The sequence below is a fragment of the Neoarius graeffei genome, chromosome 6, assembly GCF_027579695.1.
Source record: "Neoarius graeffei isolate fNeoGra1 chromosome 6, fNeoGra1.pri, whole genome shotgun sequence".
NCBI classification, from domain to species: domain Eukaryota; kingdom Metazoa; phylum Chordata; class Actinopteri; order Siluriformes; family Ariidae; genus Neoarius; species Neoarius graeffei.
The window spans coordinates 930,674-954,469 of record NC_083574.1 but is presented as its reverse complement, the minus strand read 5'-3'; the positions used below and the strand labels follow the sequence as shown (position 1 = coordinate 954,469).

Sequence of the window (23,796 nt, the reverse complement as noted above, 5' to 3'; positions counted from 1 at the left end):
TTGAGACCTGTGCGAGACATCGTAGGACGGAAGTAAAACGTACAGCAGAAATCAAAGTGACCAACATCTGCCAACGTAGTCAAAAGACGTGCGCGCCCTCTTTCGAATGCTGATGTGATCAAGCCGGAAGGTTTTTTTTTAATACTTTATTTATAGTTTACAAGTTTTTACAAAGACAATAACAGGATGTACAGGAGAAAAAAAAAACAGTAACAAGACCAAAACAAAAAGCAGACAAAAAAAAGGGCTGCCAGACAACTCAAAAGATAGCTATTCTATTCAGACAGAGTTGTCGCAATATCAGCATCTCCAGAGCAAGGTAAAATTACATGAATAAGTGAATCCAATCCGACACCATACTACATATTTATATAGCCAGATAAGTCAAAGTTCCTGTGGTTATTGGGTGATGTGACACTACCAAAAAAGGTCCATGTTCTCTCAAATCTGCTTCGTGTACTGGGTTGGTGCAGACGGAGTTTTTCCATCTGCATAATGGACAACATTTCCTTCAGCCAGTGTGTAAAACTAGGTGGAGAAGTGGACTTCCAGGTCAGAAGAATAAGTTTCTTCGCCACCACCATTCCTATCTGCCAAGCCATCTGCACATTGCGTGGTAGCTCAATAGACACTGCAGAGCATCCAAAGATGGCCAAGTCGTGGTTAGGCCGAATGTCTATAGAATAGGCTAGCGAAAGCCACTCAAAGATTGCAGTCCAGAAACTATGCAGAATTGGGCAGGACCAGAATAGATGCGCTAATGAACCCTCAGCTGAACAACACTTGTCACATACAGGAGACACCGATGGAAAGATACGGTTTAATTTTGTTTTAGAGTAGTGTAGTCTATGCATCACCTTATACTGAATTAACCTGTAGCGTGAGTTAATAGAACAAGAGTGGACCCGGGACATTGCCTCCTCCCAGAACTCGGGTGAGATCTCGGAGTTCAGTTCGCGGGCCCAGGCGTCCCTAATGTGATCTGAGGAAATAGTAGTAAAGCAGTTCACAAATTTTGATACCAGCTGCTTCGAATCTGGTGGGAGTAGTAGATATTCAAGGAAAGGATGAGTGGTAGGAGTGAATTCAAACTGTGGGCAACTTTCCTTAGTGTAATGTCTGACTTGAAGATATCGAAAGAAATGTGAATTTGGAAAGTTCAACTTGGTCCTTAATTGAGTAAAAGATGCAAATTTGCCGTCAATGTACAGATCTAAAAACGTTTTGATACTCCTCTCTCTCCAGACCATAAACACCCCGTCTAGCTGTCCAGGCTTGAATGAATAATTCTGACATATAGAAGCATAAAGGGAAACCTTGGGAATCTGACAGGCCACTTTTATCTGACTCAATATATTCGCAAGGAATGCTTTAGGGTAAAATTTTGTTTGATTGACTTGTCTACCAGGGCAGAGCCAGAAAACAGAAGGGCAGGAAGTGAAGAATTTTTGACTGCAGAGACTTCTAGTTGTAACCACAAAGGGCTCCTATCAATCAGTTCGCCTCCACTTTTCCAACAGGTAAGAGCCCTGGAGTTAGCCGCCCAATAGTAGTGTTTAAAAATAGGCAGACCGAGGCCATCCTTCTTAAGAGGTTTGTGTAGGTGGGCCTTGGATATCCTCTGTGATTCGTAGCCCCACACAAAGGACAATATAATAGGAATCAAGCTTCTTATAAAAGGATGCATTTAAATACACAGGCAGGTTTTGAAAGAGATAAAGAAACTTAGGCCCTGTCCACACGGCAACAGATTCAGGTGAATCTGATAAAATGGTTTATCGTTTCGGCCTGGCGTCCACACGGCACCGGTTTTGGGTGCCCAAAACAAAATCTTTTGAGAACGGGTTCCAGAGTGGAAAAATCTGGCAACGGCGCCGTTGCGAAGTCGCCTGGATGAGTAGAACGGATTTGTTTACGATGACGTCACAACCACATGACTGTCAGTGCTTCACGCCGGGTAGAAGTGTAACGAACTCGATGCGAGTTGTCAACAAATCCTATAACTTGGTTCATGAAACGCGCTTACAAAATATTTTCACTGCTTTCCAAAAACAATCCCACCAGCAAAAATAGGGGAAAAAAAGGAGCGATCTCACCTCTTCAGATGTTGGTTTAAGTCCGACAATACATTCCTCAAAAAGGGCGTAGAAGAACAAAGTAATCCATCAACATGTAGCATTCAATTTATTCCGGACCATTAAAGAATTCTGGAGGATATCAGAATGTTGGCGTACCGGCTTCCATCTACCCCCGTTCATTCCTCTTTCCGCGTCTTTCATTTTACGCTACTGATTAATAATCAAAACTTTATGTGGCTGATGCTACAGAAGAAGGGGTTTATGCGCATGCGTCTATTTCTTCTATTGTTCTGGTGTCTCCGATGGGACCGTCTTACAGCGCACGTAGAGGTGTGGCATGTGTATTGCATCGTTTTCAGCGAGCGTTGCGTTGCCATATGTACCTGATATTTTACTGATCCGTTGCCCATGTGGACGCGATATTTAAAAAAAAAAAAATCTCGTTGCCGTTGTTGTGTGGATGTAGCCTTAGGTAGGCTCACCATTTTAATAGCGTTAACCCTTCCAATCATGGATAAGGGCAGTGTCCTCCAGGACTCGATACTCACACTGAGTTTCTCTAATGCTTCTATGAAGTTAAATCTGAAAAGATGCTTGTCAGTTTCAGACCCACATAAGAGAAACAGTCCTTCACTACTCTGAAAGGCAACTTACTCAGGTAGTCCTCAGTAAATTGATCCACTAAGGGCAGAAATTCGCTCTTTTGCCAATTTATGGTATAACCAGAAATCTTCCCAAAGGAATTTATATAATCCAGTAGGATGGGGATAGAGACTGCTGGGCCAGCTAAACAAATAAGGAGATCGTCCGCGTAAAGGGTCACTCGGGTCTCACTGTCGCCCAACTTGATGCCTTTAATGTCCGGATAACCCCTAATGCCAAGTGCCAACGGCTCCAATGTGATGTCAAACAGCAAGGGAGACCGTGGATCCCCCGGCGAACGCCACATTGTAAGGAAAACAAGCTGGATTTATCCCCATTTGTGAGAATGAAGGATTTTGGATCTGTGTATAATAATTTAACCCATTCCATGAATGTGTCGCCAAATCCAAACCTCCTTAATGTCGCAATTAAGTAGGGCCACTCTATCATATCGAATGCTTTATGAGCATCTAAAGATAATATGGCAGCTCTGTCATCCTTGCCGTAAGTGGCATATAGAATACTGAGAATTTTGCAGATATTACAGAAGGAGTACCTGCCTGGGATAAAACCAGTTTGGTCCGGGTGAATGATACTAGCTATATGCTTGCCCAAGTGGTTTGCTAATACTTTTGTGATTATTTTCAAGTCATAGTTTAGGAGAGCAATGGGCCTGTAACTGCCAGGGTCTGTTTCATCTTTATCTTTTTTTAATAAAACACAAATATTTGCTTCACTAAGAGAGGATGGGAGCCTCTTGTTTTTAAATGTATCTTGAATCATTCGGAGCAGAATCGGAGCAAGGAGATCCTGGAAGGCTTTGTAAAACTCGGGCCCAAACCCGTCTGGTCCAGCTGCCTTTCCAGTAGGAAATGCTTTGATGGCCTCCCATAACTCCAACTGTGTAAAATCCAAGTCTAACTTTTCCCTGAAAACTTCATCCAGCTGTGGGAGCTGAAGCGAATCAAAAAACTGGTCAAAGTCTTCCTGTGTGGCTGTTGATTTAGAAGTGTAAATTTCAGAGTAGAATTCCCTAAATCGTTTGTTGATATCCTTTAAGTCAGTCAGCATCTGACCAGATTTAGACTTAATTTTATAGATGGCTCGTTTTGCTTGTTCTCCCTTTAACTGCCTAGCCAATAACTTCTGTGGTTTGTCACCAAGCTCAAAATGTCTCTGTATAAGTTTTAGAAGTGTGTTGCCAATCTGTTCCCCTAGAATGGAGTTATATTCATATTTTAACTTAAGGATGTTATTATAATCCGTTTGAAGCAAAGAGGTTTTATAAACCTGTTCTGCAGCTAGCAGTTCCTTCTCAATCATGTCCAACCTGCCTCGCTTAGTCCTTTTCAATGTTGCTTCATAAGAAATAATTTGACCCCTAATATATACTTTGAGTGTCTCCCACAGTACTGAATCATTCACCTCCCCATTGTCATTGATCTCAAGGAACTGCGAAATGTGCGATGTGATGTATTCCTTAAATGCCTGATCTGTGAGCAAAAAAGGGTTAAATCGCCAACTATAGGCCTGCCTAGGAAGAGACAGTTGAAGTTTAAGGGTGACTGGACTGTGGTCTGATATTATTATGCTATGGTATTTAATGTGGTCAGTATTTGAGATTAATCTAGAATCCACTAAGAAGTGATCAGTGTGTGTGTATGACCTGTGTACATGAGAGTAGAAAAAATAATCGCGATCAGATGGGTGTTGTAATCTCCAAATAGCCACCACCTTCTTAGACTTCATCAAATTGTTAAGAGTTTGTACAGCAAGGATTTTGGGTGGGGGAGCGGAGGAGAACCTATCCAGATATGGATCCAGATAACAATTGAAGTCACCCCCAATCAGTATATGACTTGAATCATCATCTGGGATCAGATCAAACACTTCACGAAAAAAAGCTAGGTCGTCTGTGTTCGGTCCGTAAATATTTACCAGTATAATGGGAAATAAATTGATATGACCAGATAGAATTATAAACTTGCCATTTGGATCAGTTATGGAAGAGTGAAAACGGAAGAGAACAGATTTAATGAAAAGAATGGCAACGCCTCTAGCCTTGGATGTAAAAGGAGACTGGTAGACCTGTGAAATCCAGTTAGCTCTGAGTTTTCTATGCTGAGTGGCTTTAACATGCGTTTCCTGCAAGAATATTATGTCAGATTTCAGTGACTTCAAGTGTGCAAAAACTTTACCTCGCTTTATCGCGTGGCCTAAACCACGGACATTCCAAGAAACCAAGGATATAGAATCAAGTGTGTTATTCATTTGTGATACCGTGAGGGAGCGACGAGATTAAACAATAAGCAACAAAAAGTAACATCATTGTAATAAAACATGAAGTCAACGTTAAGTTTGGCAGCCAGCAACAAGCAAAAAAAAAAAAAAATCAAGTAAACAGTTAACAAATACGTGAACAGAACCCCAACCAGTGCTTCCCCAAAAGAAGCAAAGTTAAGCTGGGCATACACTGTGCGATTTTTGGCCCGATTTTGACACGATTTTCACTCATGCGACTATTTTGGAGATCGGGCCGAGTTTTGGCTCAATCAAGCATCTTGGATTGTGTAGTATACATGGGGTAACGACAAGCGATTAACACCTCACGACCTCCTCCCGATCGATCGGATGAAAATCAAACCTGTTTGAAATCCTGAGCATCGCATCCGAGCACCGCATCCGAGCATCGCATCGTATAGTGTGAGAACAGGAATCGTAAGCTGCGTGCTGTTTACCTCTGCGATTCACTCGTACAGTGTGAGCAGCAGCTGAATACCGCGATTGGAAAAAAAAAAAAAAAAAAATCGCAGTGTCTGCCCAGCTTTACCCTCATCCACACCAGGGACCACCGGGCGAAGAAAAAAAACAAAAAAACACAACACTGGAGAAAAACACCTCCAACTCCCAGCCCCTCAGTGGCGCGCACATTACAGAACAGACTAAGCATACAAAGAAAAAACACCACAATTAAAGTTCACTCAGTATACAGTTAGACTCTCTGCACTATCAACATACAGCCCTTCAAAGTTTTTGGTCAACAAAGTTCTTAGCTTCTGCCGGGTTGTTGAATACCTTCACTTGATCCTGGTAATGAACATGGAGTCTGGCTGGGAAACGCAGCGAGTGGCGAATCTCCTTCTCCCTGAGCAGCTGAAGCACCTCGCGGAAGCTCCACCGTTGCTCCATCACCTCCGCAGTGTAGTCGGGAAAGATCAAAATGCGCCGACCTCCATAATCCATCGACCGCTGTCTCCCGAGCCGCAGAATCTTGTCTTTATCCTGTGCGAGGTGAACCCGTGCAATTATTGTACGGGGCCTGGAGCCCTCCGGTGGTTTGGGCTGTTGGGTGCGGTGCGCCCGATCGATGACGACCGGCTTGTTAAAGATGTCATCTCCCAGCAGCTTGGGAATTAAATTGGAAATGAACTCGGTGGGCCTCCCTTTCTCTTCGCCTTCAGGAATGCCAACAATCTTTATGTTGTTGCGCCTGGATCTCCCCTCCAGGTCCGAAAGCTTGGCCTGGAGCTTTTTGTTTTCCTGCTGCAGCTCAGCAACTGAAGTTTCCACAGCATGGATGCGCTGTTCATGGTCCGCAGTCTGGTTTTCGTTGACGGACAACCTCTCCGTGAGTGCTTTCTGGGCGGACAAAAGATTCTGGAAACTCAGCTCAAACTTGTCGAACCTCTCATTAAAGGACTGCAGCAGCTTGTTTGACATTTTCTGCCAAATAAGTGGAAGCTTGTCTTCCTCCTCGGCTGACAACATGCCCAAAGGTTTCGTGCTAGCTTGATCCCGAGTAGTACCAGTTTCTGTTAGCAAGTGAGTAGCCGCTTTTCCGCCTCGTGAAGTTTTAGTCGACATATTCGTGTTGCACTTTCAGCAAACTCAAGGATGAACACAAGGCAAAGCCTTTAAGACAAAAAATGAGAGTCTGGCATGCAAAAACGCGCTTTTAATTAGTATAATTCCGTGTGCCACGAGGAGCTCAGAAAAACATGTCTATTCTGTCCGCATGTCACAGCGCCCCCTCCAAAGTTTTGTTTGTTTTGACAGCAAATCAGGAAAGTTTGAAAAAAGTAGGCAGTAATCGTCATTTAAACTTGTTTTTGTCCAATATTTCGTTTGGAAAACAGTTTTCAAAATGGCGGCACTGACACCTGGCTGACACTTCTTCACGTTTCAAAGTCTCGCACAAGTCTGGTGAAGACTGCGCGGATAAGTGACGCCTGCCGTGGACCAAACAAACTAAATTCAACATGGCTAAAAACCAAATAGGCCGATAAGTATGATATTTAATTGCAATTATTTGCCGATACGAGTCACGATATAAGGTTACCGAAACCGAAAACGTAATTGAATAAACACATTAATTAAGAAATAAAGCAAGTGTAAAAATGACTTCAGTTCTACTTTAAAATCACGATTCCGTGCCTGCGAGTGTGTGTTCGCTCGGGTACATCACATTTACACTCGGATTAAACCTCAATCAGATAACTGCCCCGTTTTCACTCAAAGTCTGATCTCGGCTGCATGTGAAAAGTCTCTGAAGTTCATTTCTAAGTGGACTGAAATCAGAGCACAGAGACGGTGGGGGGTTTGGCAGAGAGACGCATCGCTCGCACTTTCGGTTCTCTTTATACTGACTGTCAAATTCATCACTGGATTTACAGAAGTGCATTTCATATCCTGAGTATGTTTCACTTTCTCATACCGACCTGCTGCAGAGCACCGTGACACACACACACACACACACACACACACACACTGTTCTTGGAAAAGCATTAGCTTGGAGCGTGCTTACAGATCCTTAGTAAACATTCCCTTAAACACACAACCCCAGATGGGAATACCACTGACTCTCTTTCTCACACACACACACACACACACGGTGTTTACTGCACGTTTTTACTGTATGTAAATGTTACAGGAACTAACGTGGACACTTTATCACATTCTTCATTTCAGAGCAAAGTCACGAACACTGAGTTCACACTCCGAGATTTTTCACTCACTCTTTGCAGAACAGATTAACCTCAACACTCACATCTGCCAAACATTCCCAAATTCTTCATTCATACTGTAATACCATCCGGACCGTAGGGCGAGTGAGCGAGCGACACCGGGGCCGTAGGGCGAGTGAGCGGGCGACACCGGGGCCGTAGGGCAAGCGACGCCGGGGCCGTAGGGCGAGCGACACCGGGGCCGTAGGGCGAGTGAGCGAGCGACGCCGGGGCCGTAGAGCGAGCGACGCCGGGGCCGTAGGGCGAGCGACGCCGGGGCCGTAGGGCGAGCGACGCCGGGGCCGTAGGGCGAGCGACGCCAGGGCCGTAGGGCGAGAGGGCGAGCGACGCCGGGGCCGCAGGGCGAGCGACGCCGGGGCCGCAGGGCGAGCGACGCCGGGGCCGCAGGGCGAGCGACGCCGGGGCCGCAGGGCGAGTGAGCGAGCGACGCCGGGGCCGCAGGGCGAGTGAGCGAGCGACGCCGGGGCCGCAGGGCGAGTGAGCGAGCGACGCCGGGGCCGCAGGGCGAGTGAGCGAGCGACGCCGGGGCCGTAGGGCGAGCGAGCGAGCAACACCGGGGCCACAGGGTGAGCGAGTGACCTCGAGGCCGTAGGGCTAATGAGTGAGCGACACCGGGGTCACAGGGTGAGCGAGCGACATCGAGGCCGTAGGGCGAGTGAGCGAGCAACACCGGGGCCACAGGGTGAGCGAGTGACCTCGAGGCCGTAGGGCTAATGAGTGAGCGACACCGGGGTCACAGGGTGAGCGAGCGACATCGAGGCCGTAGGGCGAGTGAGCGAGCGACATCGAGGCCGTAGGGCGAGTGAGCGAGCGACACCGGGGCCACAGGGTGAGTGAGCGACATCGAGGCTGTAGGGCGAATGAGCGAGCGACACCGGGGCCACAGGGTGAGTGAGCGACATCGAGGCCGTAGGGCGAGTGAGCGAGCGACATCGAGGCCGTAGGGCAAGTGAGCGAGCGACATCGAGGCCGTAGGGCGAGTGAGCGAGCGACACCGGGGCCACAGGGTGAGTGAGCGACATCGAGGCTGTAGGGCGAATGAGCGAGCGACACCGGGGCCACAGGGTGAGCGAGCGACATCGAGGCTGTAGGGCGAATGAGCGAGCGACACCGGGGCCACAGGGTGAGTGAGCGACATCGAGGCCGTAGGGCGAGTGAGCGAGCGACATCGAGGCCGTAGGGCGAGTGAGCGAGCGACACCGGGGCCACAGGGTGAGTGAGCGACATCGAGGCTGTAGGGCGAGTGAGCGAGCGACACCGGGGCCACAGGGTGAGCGAGCGACATCGAGGCTGTAGGGCGAACGAGCGAGCGACACCGGGGCCACAGGGCGAGCGAGCGAGCGACACCGAGGCCGTAGGGCGAGCGAGCGAGCGACACCGAGGCCGTAGGGCGAGCGAGCGAGCGACACCGAGGCCGTAGGGCGAGCGAGCGAGCGACACCGAGGCCGTAGGGCGAGCGAGCGAGCGACACCGAGGCCGTAGGGCGAGCGAGCGAGCGACACCGAGGCCGTAGGGCGAGTGAGCGAGCGACACCGAGGCCGTAGGGCGAGTGAGCGAGCGACACCGAGGCCGTAGGGCGAGTGAGCGAGCGACACCGAGGCCGTAGGGCGAGTGAGCGAGCGACACCGAGGCCGTAGGGCGAGTGAGCGAGCGACACCGAGGCCGTAGGGCGAGTGAGCGAGCGACACCGAGGCCGTAGGGCGAGTGAGCGAGCGACACCGAGGCCGTAGGGCGAGTGAGCGAGCGACACCGGGGCCGTAGGGAGTGAGCGAGCGACACCGAGGCCGTAGGGCGAGTGAGCGAGCGACACCGAGGCCGTAGGGCGAGTGAGCGAGCGACACCGAGGCCGTAGGGCGAGTGAGCGAGCGACACCGAGGCCGTAGGGCGAGTGAGCGAGCGACACCGAGGCCGTAGGGCGAGTGAGCGAGCGACACCGGGGCCGTAGGGCGAGTGAGCGAGCGACACCGGGGCCGTAGGGCGAGTGAGCGAGCGACACCGGGGCCGTAGGGCGAGTGAGCGAGCGACATCGGGGCCGTAGGGCGAGTGAGCGAGCGACATCGAGGCCGTAGGGCGAGTGAGCGAGCGACATCGAGGCTGTAGGGTGAGTGAGCGAGCGACACCGGGGCCACAGGGTGAGCGAGCGACATCGAGGCCATAGGACGAGTGAGCGAGCGACACCGGGGCCACAGGGTGAGCGAGCGACATCGAGGCCGTAGGGCGAGTGAGCGAGCGACATCGAGGCCGTAGGGCGAGTGAGCGAGCGACACCGAGGCCGTAGGGCGAGTGAGCGAGCGACACCGAGGCCGTAGGGCGAGTGAGCGAGCGACACCGAGGCCGTAGGGCGAGTGAGCGAGCGACACCGAGGCCGTAGGGCGAGTGAGCGAGCGACACCGAGGCCGTAGGGCGAGTGAGCGAGCGACACCGAGGCCGTAGGGCGAGTGAGCGAGCGACACCGAGGCCGTAGGGCGAGTGAGCGAGCGACACCGGGGCCGTAGGGCGAGTGAGCGAGCGACACCGGGGCCGTAGGGCGAGTGAGCGAGCGACACCGGGGCCGTAGGGCGAGTGAGCGAGCGACATCGGGGCCGTAGGGCGAGTGAGCGAGCGACATCGGGGCCGTAGGGCGAGTGAGCGAGCGACATCGAGGCCGTAGGGCGAGTGAGCGAGCGACATCGAGGCCGTAGGGCGAGTGAGCGAGCGACATCGAGGCCGTAGGGCGAGTGAGCGAGCGACATCGAGGCCGTAGGGCGAGTGAGCGAGCGACATCGAGGCCGTAGGGCGAGTGAGCGAGCGACATCGAGGCCGTAGGGCGAGTGAGCGAGCGACATCGAGGCTGTAGGGCGAGTGAGCGAGCGACATCGAGGCTGTAGGGCGAGTGAGCGAGCGACACCGGGGCCACAGGGTGAGCGAGCGACACCGGGGCCACAGGGTGAGCGAGCGACACCGGGGCCACAGGGTGAGCGAGCGACACCAGGGCCACAGGGTGAGCGAGCGACACCAGGGCCACAGGGTGAGCGAGCGACATCGAGGCTGTAGGGCGAGTGAGTGAGCGACATCGAGGCTGTAGGGTGAGTGAGCGAGCGACACCGGGGCCACAGGGTGAGCGAGCGACATCGAGGCCATAGGACGAGTGAGCGAGCGACATCGAGGCCGTAGGGCAAGTGAGCGAGCGACATCGAGGCCGTAGGGCGAGTGAGCGAGCGACACCGGGGCCACAGGGTGAGTGAGCGACATCGAGGCTGTAGGGCGAATGAGCGAGCGACACCGGGGCCACAGGGTGAGCGAGCGACATCGAGGCTGTAGGGCGAATGAGCGAGCGACACCGGGGCCACAGGGTGAGTGAGCGACATCGAGGCCGTAGGGCGAGTGAGCGAGCGACATCGAGGCCGTAGGGCGAGTGAGCGAGCGACACCGGGGCCACAGGGTGAGTGAGCGACATCGAGGCTGTAGGGCGAGTGAGCGAGCGACACCGGGGCCACAGGGTGAGCGAGCGACATCGAGGCTGTAGGGCGAACGAGCGAGCGACACCGGGGCCACAGGGCGAGCGAGCGAGCGACACCGAGGCCGTAGGGCGAGCGAGCGAGCGACACCGAGGCCGTAGGGCGAGCGAGCGAGCGACACCGAGGCCGTAGGGCGAGTGAGCGAGCGACACCGAGGCCGTAGGGCGAGTGAGCGAGCGACACCGAGGCCGTAGGGCGAGTGAGCGAGCGACACCGAGGCCGTAGGGCGAGTGAGCGAGCGACACCGGGGCCACAGGGTGAGCGAGCGACACCGGGGCCACAGGGTGAGCGAGCGACACCGGGGCCACAGGGTGAGCGAGCGACACCAGGGCCACAGGGTGAGCGAGCGACACCAGGGCCACAGGGTGAGCGAGCGACATCGAGGCTGTAGGGCGAGTGAGTGAGCGACATCGAGGCTGTAGGGTGAGTGAGCGAGCGACACCGGGGCCACAGGGTGAGCGAGCGACATCGAGGCCATAGGACGAGTGAGCGAGCGACACCGGGGCCACAGGGTGAGCGAGCGACATCGAGGCTGTAGGGCGAGTGAGCGAGCGACATCGAGGCTGTAGGGCGAGTGAGCGAGCGACATCGAGGCTGTAGGGCGAGTGAGCGAGCGACACCGGGGCCACAGGGTGAGCGAGCGACACCGGGGCCACAGGGTGAGCGAGCGACACCGGGGCCACAGGGTGAGCGAGCGACACCGGGGCCACAGGGTGAGCGAGCGACACCGGGGCCACAGGGTGAGCGAGCGACACCGGGGCCACAGGGTGAGCGAGCGACACCGGGGCCACAGGGTGAGCGAGCGACACCGGGGCCACAGGGTGAGCGAGCGACATCGAGGCTGTAGGGCGAGTGAGTGAGCGACATCGAGGCTGTAGGGTGAGTGAGCGAGCGACACCGGGGCCACAGGGTGAGCGAGCGACATCGAGGCCATAGGACGAGTGAGCGAGCGACACCGGGGCCACAGGGTGAGCGAGCGACATCGAGGCCGTAGGGCGAGTGAGCGAGCGAGCGACACCGGGGCCACAGGGTGAGCGAGCGAGCGATGTTGAGGTGTAGGGCACGAAACATCAGGGGTGGAGTGTGTGGTGTGTCGCACATATGTCGATGTGATGAGTTTTCTCTGAAAGAGAAACAGAACCAGATCCTGACAAACATGTAACCTTCTGGCTCCCAGTGGAGTGTGTTCAGCTTCAGTGGGAGAAACTGTGGGCTGCTGAAAGAGAAAAACTATCCAGTACACACACACACACACACACAAACCCCTACAGAGACGCTGCAACAAGACAAGCCTGGGGGGGGGGGACAGGACAGGACAGTGGAAGAGACAAAATTATTTTCTGACGCACCAACAAAGAGTCAGGTCAACAGACTAATTAATAATAAGAGGCTCCACCCTTTTTTAATTTTACAACTCACAGCCCCGCCCACTGTTTTATATTGACTTGTTTTTTTTCTTTCATAGATAATTAATCAACACTTATGACCAATCAGAACTCAACAGCACTGTGGTGCAAAGTATAATAATAAATAAACGTACGTGAGAGAGAGAGAGAGAGAGAGAGAGAGAGAGAGAGAGTTTAATCTAAATTGATAAACCTAGTTTTAGGTTCATCAGCCTGAGGAGTACAAACTCTCTCTCTCTCACAGACAGATGACCTGAAATAAACCTCAGTGTGACAAATAAGTCTCTAGCTTAAAACACAGCTATAAATAGAGACGTGCGCTCTATTGTGTGTGTGTGTGTGTGTGTGTGTGTGTGTGTGTGTGTGTGTGTGTGTGTGTGTGTGTGTGCGTGAGCGTGTGTGCCCTTTGAGGTGGTTCAGGCTGAACAGGTGTTTTTAACCGTCTAAAGCTCAGGACTGGTTTTTATTATTCAACAGCAGAGGCCCTTATTGTTCTGATCACAGCAATACAGGAAACCACACACACACACACACACACACACACACACACACACACACACACACACACACACACCTGTCTGAACACTTCTGTGCAACTGTTTTCTGTTTAACTGCACCATCAGGAACTGATCACAAAACCACTGATTTTCTGTCTGCAATTCTTTATTTTATTTCTCTGTATTAGATAATGAAGGATTTAGATGTTAAATAAACGAGTGTAAGACTGATTAGAGGTGAACCTGAACACACCTGAATACCTGAGATAAGCTCCTCCCACTGCAAGACATCACATGCCTCCATCATTGTACTAACACAATGAGGTTTCCAGATGTGGCATGCGTGCGCCCACCCACACACACACCAGTATGTAGTAGAGGATGTAACTCATAACTCTGCTCCTTATAGCAGGTAAAGACTCCACCCCTTTCCTACAGCATACAGTGTTTGGATGTGTATAAACACATGAGCTGTGGTGTGTGTGTTTTCTCCTCCTGCTGGAGCTTTACATTAAAAGGGTGAGAAGTTGATTGAGTGAAAGAGTGAGTGGAGTGAAGGAGTGAGTGGAGGAGTGAGTGGAGTGGAGTGAAGGAGTGGAGTGGAGTGAAGGAGTGAATGAAGGAGTGGAGTGAGTGGAGTGAAGGAGTGAGTGAGCGAGTGGAGTGAGCGAGCGAGCGGAGTGAGCGAGTGGAGTGAAGGAGTGAGCGAGTGAGTGAGTGGAGCGAGTGAAGGAGTGAGCGAGTGGAGTGAAGTGAAGGAGTGAGTGAGTGGAGTGAAGTGAAGGAGTGAGCGAGTGGAGGAGTGAGTGGAGTGAAGTGAAGGAGTGAGTGAGTGGAGTGAGCGAGTGGAGTGAAGTGAAGGAGTGAAGGAGTGAGTGAGTGAGTGGAGTGAGCGAGTGGAGTGAAGGAGTGAGTGAGTGGAGTGAGCGAGTGGAGTGAAGGAGTGAGCGAGTGGAGTGAAGGAGTGAGTGAGTGGAGGAGTGAGTGGAGTGAAGTGAAGGAGTGAGTGAGTGGAGGAGTGAGTGGAGTGAAGTGAAAGAGTGAGTGAGTGGAGGAGTGAGTGGAGTGAAGTGAAGGAGTGAGTGGAGGAGTGAGTGGAGTGAAGTGAAGGAGTGAGTGAGTGGAGGAGTGAGTGGAGTGAAGTGAAGGAGTGAGTGAGTGGAGGAGTGAGTGGAGTGAAGTGAAGGAGTGAGTGAGTGGAGGAGTGAGTGGAGTGAAGTGAAAGAGTGAGTGAATGCAGTTGGTGGTTTGGAGAACAAATATGTCTCCGTGTGGTTTAACTGAAATCTACCTTCATCTTTTCCTTTGATTTATTAGATCAGCTGTCTCTGTGGGTCAGTATTTTGCCTGTGTGTGTGTGTGTGTGTTTCATTGATGCCTCTTGTGTTCTGCTGTGATGTTCAGGCTCAGCATCATCTCAGCTCAGCGAGATAAACACTGCACTCGTAACATTTCTCTTGGACTTGTTTTGAAGAATGATTTGAGAGATCAGATGCGAGATCTGAGATCCACAGAGTTACTGCGATATTAAACATACCAGCCAATCACACTCAGTATGCAAACGCAGCCCATGAAAATTGTTTCTCTGCAGTGATTACACCGGAGTACTTGGCATATGGGGCGGGGCCTGCTACTTTGCATATTCATAAAATCATTAATAACACTTTAATAACTTAAGGCATTTTAGTAATGCAAATACATTCTGTAAGGCGTCAGGGTTTACTGTGCTTCCTTTTCTGATAGCGTTCGACAGAGAACCTTTCAGAGAACTCAAAGGTTCTACTTTTTTCTTTGGACGGTTCCATCTAGAACCCTAAATTCAGTCCAGTTTTGTTTATACAGCACTTTTACCAACACACTTTACCACTAATCAGCTTCACACAAATCCAGATGTCGAGTTAAAGTGTTTCTTGACTTTGTCTCAGGCAGAACCCTTAAACATTCTGTGTAGAACCTGACACCGATGGTTCCACGTGGTATTTTTATTTACAGACAGATGTTTAGGCCACTTCAGTAACACGCCTCAGGGTATAGATTCATATCATCGTCTGAGCTGAACTCTTACTTAATGAAGGACAAATCAATAAGTTGTTGTTCTTAACATCAGTCATTCATTAATATTCATCACACACCATTAGTATTCATCACACACTCATTAGTATTCATCACACACCATTAGTACTCATCACACACCAGTGGTCGAAACACTTTTTTCCAGTGTTCTGCAATATTGCAGAATGTCAAAATTTTGTTCTGCAATTTGGAAATATTTTCTGCAAATGCACAAGCCTCCATACTACACCCTTCTCAACCTAATAATGCCTATATTTACATCATATCTAGCTTTACAACTCATAGCATTACTGTAATTCTTTATTCTCTCACTCTATTTTTAATTTCAGTCTTCACAGATCCTTCTCTGCAGCAAAGTTATCATTCCATGATCCCTCCACAGGTCTTTCATCCCCCTTGCCCTGACACTACGGGCTACTACAGCTTGAAGTATACCAACTAATTCATAAATGTACTAGTTATCACACCCACACATTATCCTTCCACACAACATACTAATAAAGGCATCACCACAATAAAAAATAGAACACAACTGATCTTCAAGAAACAAAACATTCATTTTCATGTTACACGTCATGTTACATTTTGTCAAGAATAAGTTTCGAGCTTGAACAATAGATTGTTACCCAAAATGTACTTCATTCACAGTGTTTGCATCTGCAACAAGCAAGGTTTCAATTCTACACTCTGTTACATCTTACGATGATGTAAATAATTGATGCCATTATGGAATAAAACCCAACTGGCAAATGGAAAGACGTTTGGGTTCATGGTGTTTGCCTGGCTTCTAAAGTGCAAGGTCATGAACTGAACGGAGAACGACTGCAGGGGCTTCACTGCTCTAAACTAACAACAGAGAACTGGCTACAAACTAATCATGGCACAACTGAGAGCTACAGAACTGAACCGATGAGCTTTGTCTTACAGGGCGACTGTTTTACTTTGTGCTCGTCTGCACCACAGGCAACACAGCACTAGTAAAAAAAAAAATAGAGCATGCACACAAAACATGTATTAGTGTAGCTTGGTATGAGAAAACAAAATATTCAAAAGTATCGATGAATAAAGGTAAAATACTGTTGCTGTCTTCAAAAGGGATATAATATCAGTATAATTTTGCATGATTCAACAATACAATATACACAAATCTATACAATTTACCAATATATATGTATGCAAGATAAGAACTAGTCAGCAGCGACCGTCTTCATTTTGTCCCCCTTGCGGACGCGCAATCTGTCGCTGTTGTTGTTGGAGTCACGCTGGCTGCCGGTTTTGCCGAGACATGACAAAATCGTCCTTGTTTTCTTGGCGTTTTTGTCGGACTCTTGCCCTGAAGAAACAATCCTCTTCTTGGAAGCCATGTTTGTTGTGCCGCATTGAATTCTGGGAGATGCATGGCGGAATCTGCCGAACACTGCCGAGGTAGTTGTCAGGTCCTCCCGGCGGGTATTAAAAGTGACGAAATCTTACATCGGAAAATGGCAACTGCCCTTATTTGGTTGTCGTTGCCTTTCGTCGGTATTACATAAACATTGCTCAACTTTGACCTGGAAAATGCCGTCAGGTTTGCGCGGCGCAGGTTTCAGTTTATTTACAGCGCCACTAGTTTGCTAAATTGAGAACCATTGAATCCCGAGCCTGATTTTTTCATTCTGCAATATTGCAGATTGTTTAATTTTTCTTCTGCAATCTTGAAAATCATTCTGCAAAATGCAGACGGGTATGTCGAACACTGTACACTCATTAATATTCATTACCGTCTCATTAATATTCACATGAATTCAAATGATGAATCTTTCAGGAATTTAAAGATTGGAATGTGAGAGCAGTAATAAGTTCAGTTTAAAAAATAAAAAAGCTTCAGTTTAAAAATAAACTTAAAGCATAATTGGTTTTAAAGTAGATTTTTTTTAATCAGATTAAAAAAAGCTTCATGTAACATTCAGATTGTTTAGTTCATCATTCTGTAATCCGTCCTCCTGAGTTTTCGCCTCGTGTTGGTTTTGTCTCGCTCATGGCCACTACTTTGAGGAATTCATTCAGTAAATGTAAATTAAATATTATTTTGAGAATTATTAACCTTTCACAAGCTGTTCAAAACATCTGTCGAACATTAATGCTGATTTCAGGTTAATTATCTCTGATTAAACTTCCATCATCATCACCACCATTCACTTAATTTCCAAATAAAGTGGAAATGAAAGCAGTAAACATTTATCATGATGTTAATGGAACTGTTTACACCAACATTCAGCTTTAAAATAGTGAAATCATTAAATACTTTGCAAGTTATTTATCTTCTCATTGCCTGTACTTCTTTACTTCCGAATGTTGTTTGTTAATGATGTGGAAGTGTGTGTGAATGAAACGTTAACATTCAGACAGCAGGACTGAGCTGGCGGTTAAAGGGCGAGTGTGAGCGTAAAGCAGAGCTGCAGGACGGGGAAGTGGCAGGTGGAGAGGTGGAGCGTGAGGTAGAGAAGATCCTGGCACTTCCTCATTCCTCCACAACAATCACAGATGGAGAGAAAGACACAAAACGAGTTTCCTGTTACAGCACACAGCCAGAGGACTCAACACGGTGACGACTCGACACAGAGCGCCTCGGAGAGGGAACAGAGACGGACAGAACCCTCAGGAGCGGCTCTTTATTCTGTACTGAGGAGAATGGAACCCTCAGGAACAAAAGAAAAGCTTGAGGATGAAACAGAGTTGACACTTGATCTGAAAAGTCTGAACAATCACAGCAACTTTTAAATATAATGGGGCAACACGGTGGTGTAGTGGTTAGCGCTGTCGCCTCACAGCAAGAAGGTCCGGGTTCGAGCCGCGGGGCCGGTGAGGGTCTTTCTGTGTGGAGTTTGCATGTTCTCCCCGTGTCTGCGTGGGTTTCCTCCGGGTGCTCCGGTTTCCCCCACAGTCCAAAGACATGCAATTAGGTTAACATGGGGCGGCCTTGGGCTGAGGTGCCCTTGAGTGAGGTACCGAACCCCTGACTGCTCCCCGGGCGCTCTGGTGTGGCTGCCCACTGCTCTGGGTGTGTGTGCGCGTGTGTTCACTGCTTCAGACGGGTTAAATGCAAAGGATGAATTTCACTGTGCTTGAAGTGTGCATGTGATGAATAAAGGCTTCTCTTCTTCTATTCATCACACACACTAATCGTTTTTAATTAACAAGAACCTTTTCCGTTGATCTTGGCGCAAAGACCATAACAAGAGAAAGCTGTAACTGAAAGCCGTGGTGGTTCTGAGCCGTGTGTGTGTGTGTGTGTGTGCACGCAAGTGTGTAAATAGTGAGTTGGGACAAGAGTTGAGATAAAATCTGACCTCATTCCACAAACAAACCATCTGTATCCTGGACATGTGACACAAAACCCAGCTCCAACAGGGTCATCTGATCAACCTCAGGCTTCAACTTTAATATCAAACTCACTCCAGACGTTCTCACACACACTTCTGCAGAACGGAGCATGAAACAGCGAATCCCACAGCGAGAACACCACAAACTCAAACACAACACTCAGAGCTTTCAGCAACAACACTGCAGAGTTTATCATTTTATTTATTTTAAAGTGAAGAGTCGGCAGCAGAATTTCACATCCCTCAGTGAAGCTACAGTACAGGGACAGAACACTGATGTAACACACACACACACACCCCGAGATAGGAATGTTACTGAGTTCCCATCACAGGTACAGACTCCAGACATGTCCTGGTCATGTGACCTTCTGATGATCAAGCCTGGCCATGCCGCTTACAAGTGCTTAGAATAAAGATCAGAATGATCAGTGTGTGTGTGTGTGTGTGTGTGTGTGTGTGTGTGTGTGTGTAGTACACATGGAGCGTTTAGTGTGATGAGTGTGTGTACATTGTGAGAACACACCCATCTCTGACACACACACACGCAGCAATACAGCTAGTTTAAAGGTGCCATAAACAGAACTGTGCATTTGCCGAGCCACAGCACACGGAAGTGACACGCCCTGACCCTCAGACACCGCTGTCTCCTCCTTCAAACCCAAACCCTGCAGATATAGAAGAGGGCAGTAAAACGGGCCGTACACGACATCTTTATCAGTCCCTCTGTCAAGAAAATCTCTCATTTACTTCATCACCAAGACACAACTCAGAACTCCAACTCGTTCAGATACTTGATTGACTACAGTCAGATTAATGCTCTGAGAGAGAATTAATCAACACCTTCCGACCAGCTGACCTCTGTGGGTTCACTCACGCTTTCTAACTAACGTCGTCTTCTCCACCATCTCACTGCAAATCAGCCAATCACAGCACAGCTCATCAATATATTAATGAACCCTCCATAAAAATGGAGAACAGCTTGGTTCATTCTTGAGCCAAATCACAGGGATGTAAAACCACACATGGGCTTTTCTCATCCCCAACAACGTCAAACACCTTCGACTCAGACATCAGAGAACACTTTAAACTCCTGAATAAATCTATTCCTTAATAAATAGCACCTTTAATAAATATTTAATTTACTTTCCAACACCAGTGTCTGTGTTTATAAATGACTGATTAATAGTATGACGGGTTCAGATTCCAGGTTATCATAGTGCGACTGGAAACATGGGGTGCCAATATTTTTAATCAAAGCTCCTACAACAGCCAGTGGACTTTTTCCTGCCTTCAAAATAAGTATTTATTTTATTTCACATTAGCCAGCTGAAACCTCACAGATCTATGCCTTAAAATTATTTTCTTTAACCATAAAAAGTTTTCCTCATATGATGAAACGTGACCACACACACGCACGCACGCGCGCGCACACGCACGCTTAAGTGTTCCAATCAGAATTTATACAAATGTAACGTTTATTATCTCATGATCATAACGTTTACACAGAAACATCTGTTTCATTATTTTATATTTATTTTAAAGAAAACGCCTACTTTTCCCAATGTTGGGTAGTAACACACACACACACACACACACACACACACCCTGCTTACTGGCACTGAAACACTGAGACATTAATGCACTAATAACCATTAAACTAAACTAAAATGAAGTCAGAACATTAGAACAAACACAGTGCCGGTTCATCGTCCTCACGCTCATTTAAACAGCTTCATCCGTTCCAGTCATTACACAAAACTACACAAGGTCACTGAAAAGTTAACAAACAAGTAACAAACACACTGAGTGTGATGCTGTTAGAGAAAAATAATCAACCACAGGGTGGTGAGATGAAGCAGAGTCACTCATCACCCTGAAGCTGGTTATTTTCCTCTAACAGCACGTCCCCAAGGGTGTTATTCCTCTGATACCACAACAGTCGTACTTTATCTGTTTATAGTTACAATAAATGTTCCATTAAACGAGTTTGTTGCTGTTGTCACTGACGTTATAGCAGCTATAAACACTCGTTCCCTCTCCAGACTCTCTCTTAAAGTTAATAAGAGGGTCAGTCCATGAAATGATGTTACTTTTCATTGGTCCGGGTTTACATAATCATTTCATCTTTAATTTCCATGATTTAAAGAAATATTTAGCAGATTATCCATAAATATTGTTTGAAGAAATAAAATAAATTAAAAAAAAATGAAGTTTTCTTTTGAAATAAAGGCCGAATCCCATTTCACCCCTTGGACCAACCCCTTGGCCCTTCCCCTCCATTTTGCGCGTTCACGTGAAGGGGTAGGGGTATCCCAATCCCAGTTAACGCGGAGGGGTAGGGGAAGGGGTAGGGCTTCTGTACCCCTCCAAACGGAGATTTTCCTGGAGCTGACTCCGAACGAAGGGGTTTGAGTGATTTCCCACAATGCCATGCGGATTTCAGCGAGATTTCATGCGGATTTCAGAAAGATGGCGGTTCCCGCGGCGAAAGATTGTCATAAATGTATTTTCTCCATTATTTACGTGTTTTAAGTTGTTATCCAGAGGAAACACGCCGCTTGATTCGCTTTCGAGCTGAGAATGAGCAGCGATTTCTGAAATCCAAGCTGCTGCTAAAAAGCTTTGGGAGTGAGTATTGTTTTCGGTTGCTTGACTGCGTACGTTTTGTTCTGTTATTCTCGCTTTTATTGTTTACATGAGTGTTCTGACACCTCATTCTGTCGGATGTGGTGCACGAAGCGCCAAAGATATCCCATTCAGTGGTGTTAGTTAACAAATCACACCCTGCCAGCAGAGATTTCTGGCTCTGACTGTAGCGGCTGGTCGCAGCCAATGACGCATTTGGTCGCGTTTTGCTAACGTAAATGCTGACGGAGGTACGCGATGACGTATGCGATCATTGAAGGGCTATCCCAATACGTAAGGGCTGAATTTCAAGCCCTATCCCTTGTAGCTCAGTTTCAAGGGGAAGGGCCAAGGGGAAGGGGGAGGGGTAGAAATTAGAATTGGGATTGGGCCATAGAAATGTGAGACATTTTCTTCCCCTGTGACTGGACACGGATGACACGTTTTTTGTGACATGGAATATTTGCTGACTTTGAGCTTAAATAAACCTTCATTACTTTCTGAGAATTTCAATAAAATTAGTTTCATGGTACTTGCAATTTAGTTTTACACTCACATAATAAAGTTAAGAAGGTTCTATAAACTATTTAGCTTCGAATTCATCCACTAAAAATAGGTTGTGAATGTAACATTGTGATGTCCTACCGTGTTACGTTAGAAACCAGGCTTATAAAAAATGATAAAATGAGTTGAAATCATGATTGATGTTTTTAATATAAAGAAGAATATACTATAAAATGATGTAGGTAGAAAGAAATTTAAACAAACGGCAATAAAAGAAATTATCGATGTTTTTTCTCACATCCTAACTTAGCGTCCACTCACTTCCTGGTTCGTTCACAACCTGCGAGACCTATTTACTCAATCTAGGTCAGCTGAACTGACGCAAGATAACTTCTTGCGGGACCTCGCACACCACAACACGTGCTCTAGAGAAGTGCAGATATAAGTGTGACTAAATAAAGTAATGAATTCAATAATCTCATTTACCCCATATAGGATGAAACTGTTTCCTGTTAATGACTGTTGTTATTGTTCAAATCTTAGAGATTTTATGAAGTTTGTGAAATACTGGTATTTCATATTTTCAGTGTTTATAATTTTGAACTAATATTTCTAATGAATTCTTATTCAGTGTTAATGTTTAAAGTAAGCAAATAAAAGCAAAAAATTGATTTTATCAATATTTCTCCTTTATTTTTAAAAGCTTGTTCGTGTCCTTGTTACATTAGCAACCGGGTAAATATTTATGGATTTTATCATACATTGTAGAGCAGGAGTTATCTTAACAACTCTGTTATATTTTCTTATATGGTCAATGCTTCATGGAAATAAAAGTTGTTTTCAGTTGTAAATTGTTTTAAGTGACTCCCTCTATGTCACATTTTGGTAACCCCATTTCATGGACTGACCCAAGACAAAAAAAAAAAATCCCACAGCTTGTTCCATCGTGTTCCTGAGAAACTGTACAGAAGTGTAAACTCCTCTGTCCTTAAACCTCCAGCTTCACCTCTGTTACACAGCGCTCACACTGGAGACTCCTTACAGAGACCACACACACATACACACACACACACACCCGTGATTGAGCCATTACTATAGAAATGATAATGCATTAGAACGAGGGCAGTAATTATAAATAAACCTGCACTACAGTCAAAGCTGCTCTTAGAGAGAATTAATCAACACCTTCTGACCAATCAGAGCCCAGGATTCAGGACTTACATTCACAGATTTATCATGTTTATGATGTCAGTCAGCAGTGGGTTTAAACTTCACGTGGTTTCGTCACTGCTCCGATACGAGCCATACAGGAAACAACAGCGTTAATGTCAAGACAGGAATTTCTTTTCCCTGTGTTCTTGTTTACGATGTTTAAACTCTGACTTTATTTCTCTCAAAGCGACTGATGAAAATGCACCAAATCCTCATTATCCGATCTTTAAAATCTTTAAAAAAAAATGTTTGAGCACGTTTAACCTTTTAAAGCTCAGTAAATGAACTAAAAACATCTGAGGGACATCTTTCTACATGTGTAAATACTGGGAGCTATGAATATGCATGAATATGCAAATTAGATAAACAGGAAACATGACTGTGTCCTCCTGCCACCTCTAACGGTTCAATATAGCATTAGCAACATGAGCTAGTTAGCTGCTAGCATACTAGCTCACGAGTGTGATTTCAGTATTGAAGTCACATTCCCATCATCACTTTCTCACACATTTATTAATTAAGTAGGGTCACCATGACAACCACCATCTCATCATGAACGCTTGGTGAGATAAATACGTTCTGTGGGCTGAGTCATTATACAATCATTATTTGCATATTTGACATGATTGGTTCAAAGCCATGTTTTGACATCACACACTGAACTCAAATCTCTCTCTCTCTCTCTCTCTCTCACACACCAGAACCATCATGTAAGAGACATGAATAATGTCCTCATCACACTGATGAGATCATGAGGAATTTGAGGAGAAACAGCATTGGAGCCTCAGTCACTGGTCAAATGATCACAAGGGGAAAAAGAAGAGTGCAGCTTTTCTCTCTTTCTGTCTGTGCGCGTTCAGGACGGGTAACACGAGA

General features: G+C 47.5%; 1 protein-coding gene across 1 annotated transcript in view; it reads right to left on the bottom strand.

The window, feature by feature from the left end:
* The window catches only part of ppp1r37 (protein phosphatase 1, regulatory subunit 37), a 53,515-nt gene that overhangs the window by 27,395 nt on the left and 2,324 nt on the right, over positions 1–23,796 (bottom strand). The window lies entirely within an intron of this gene.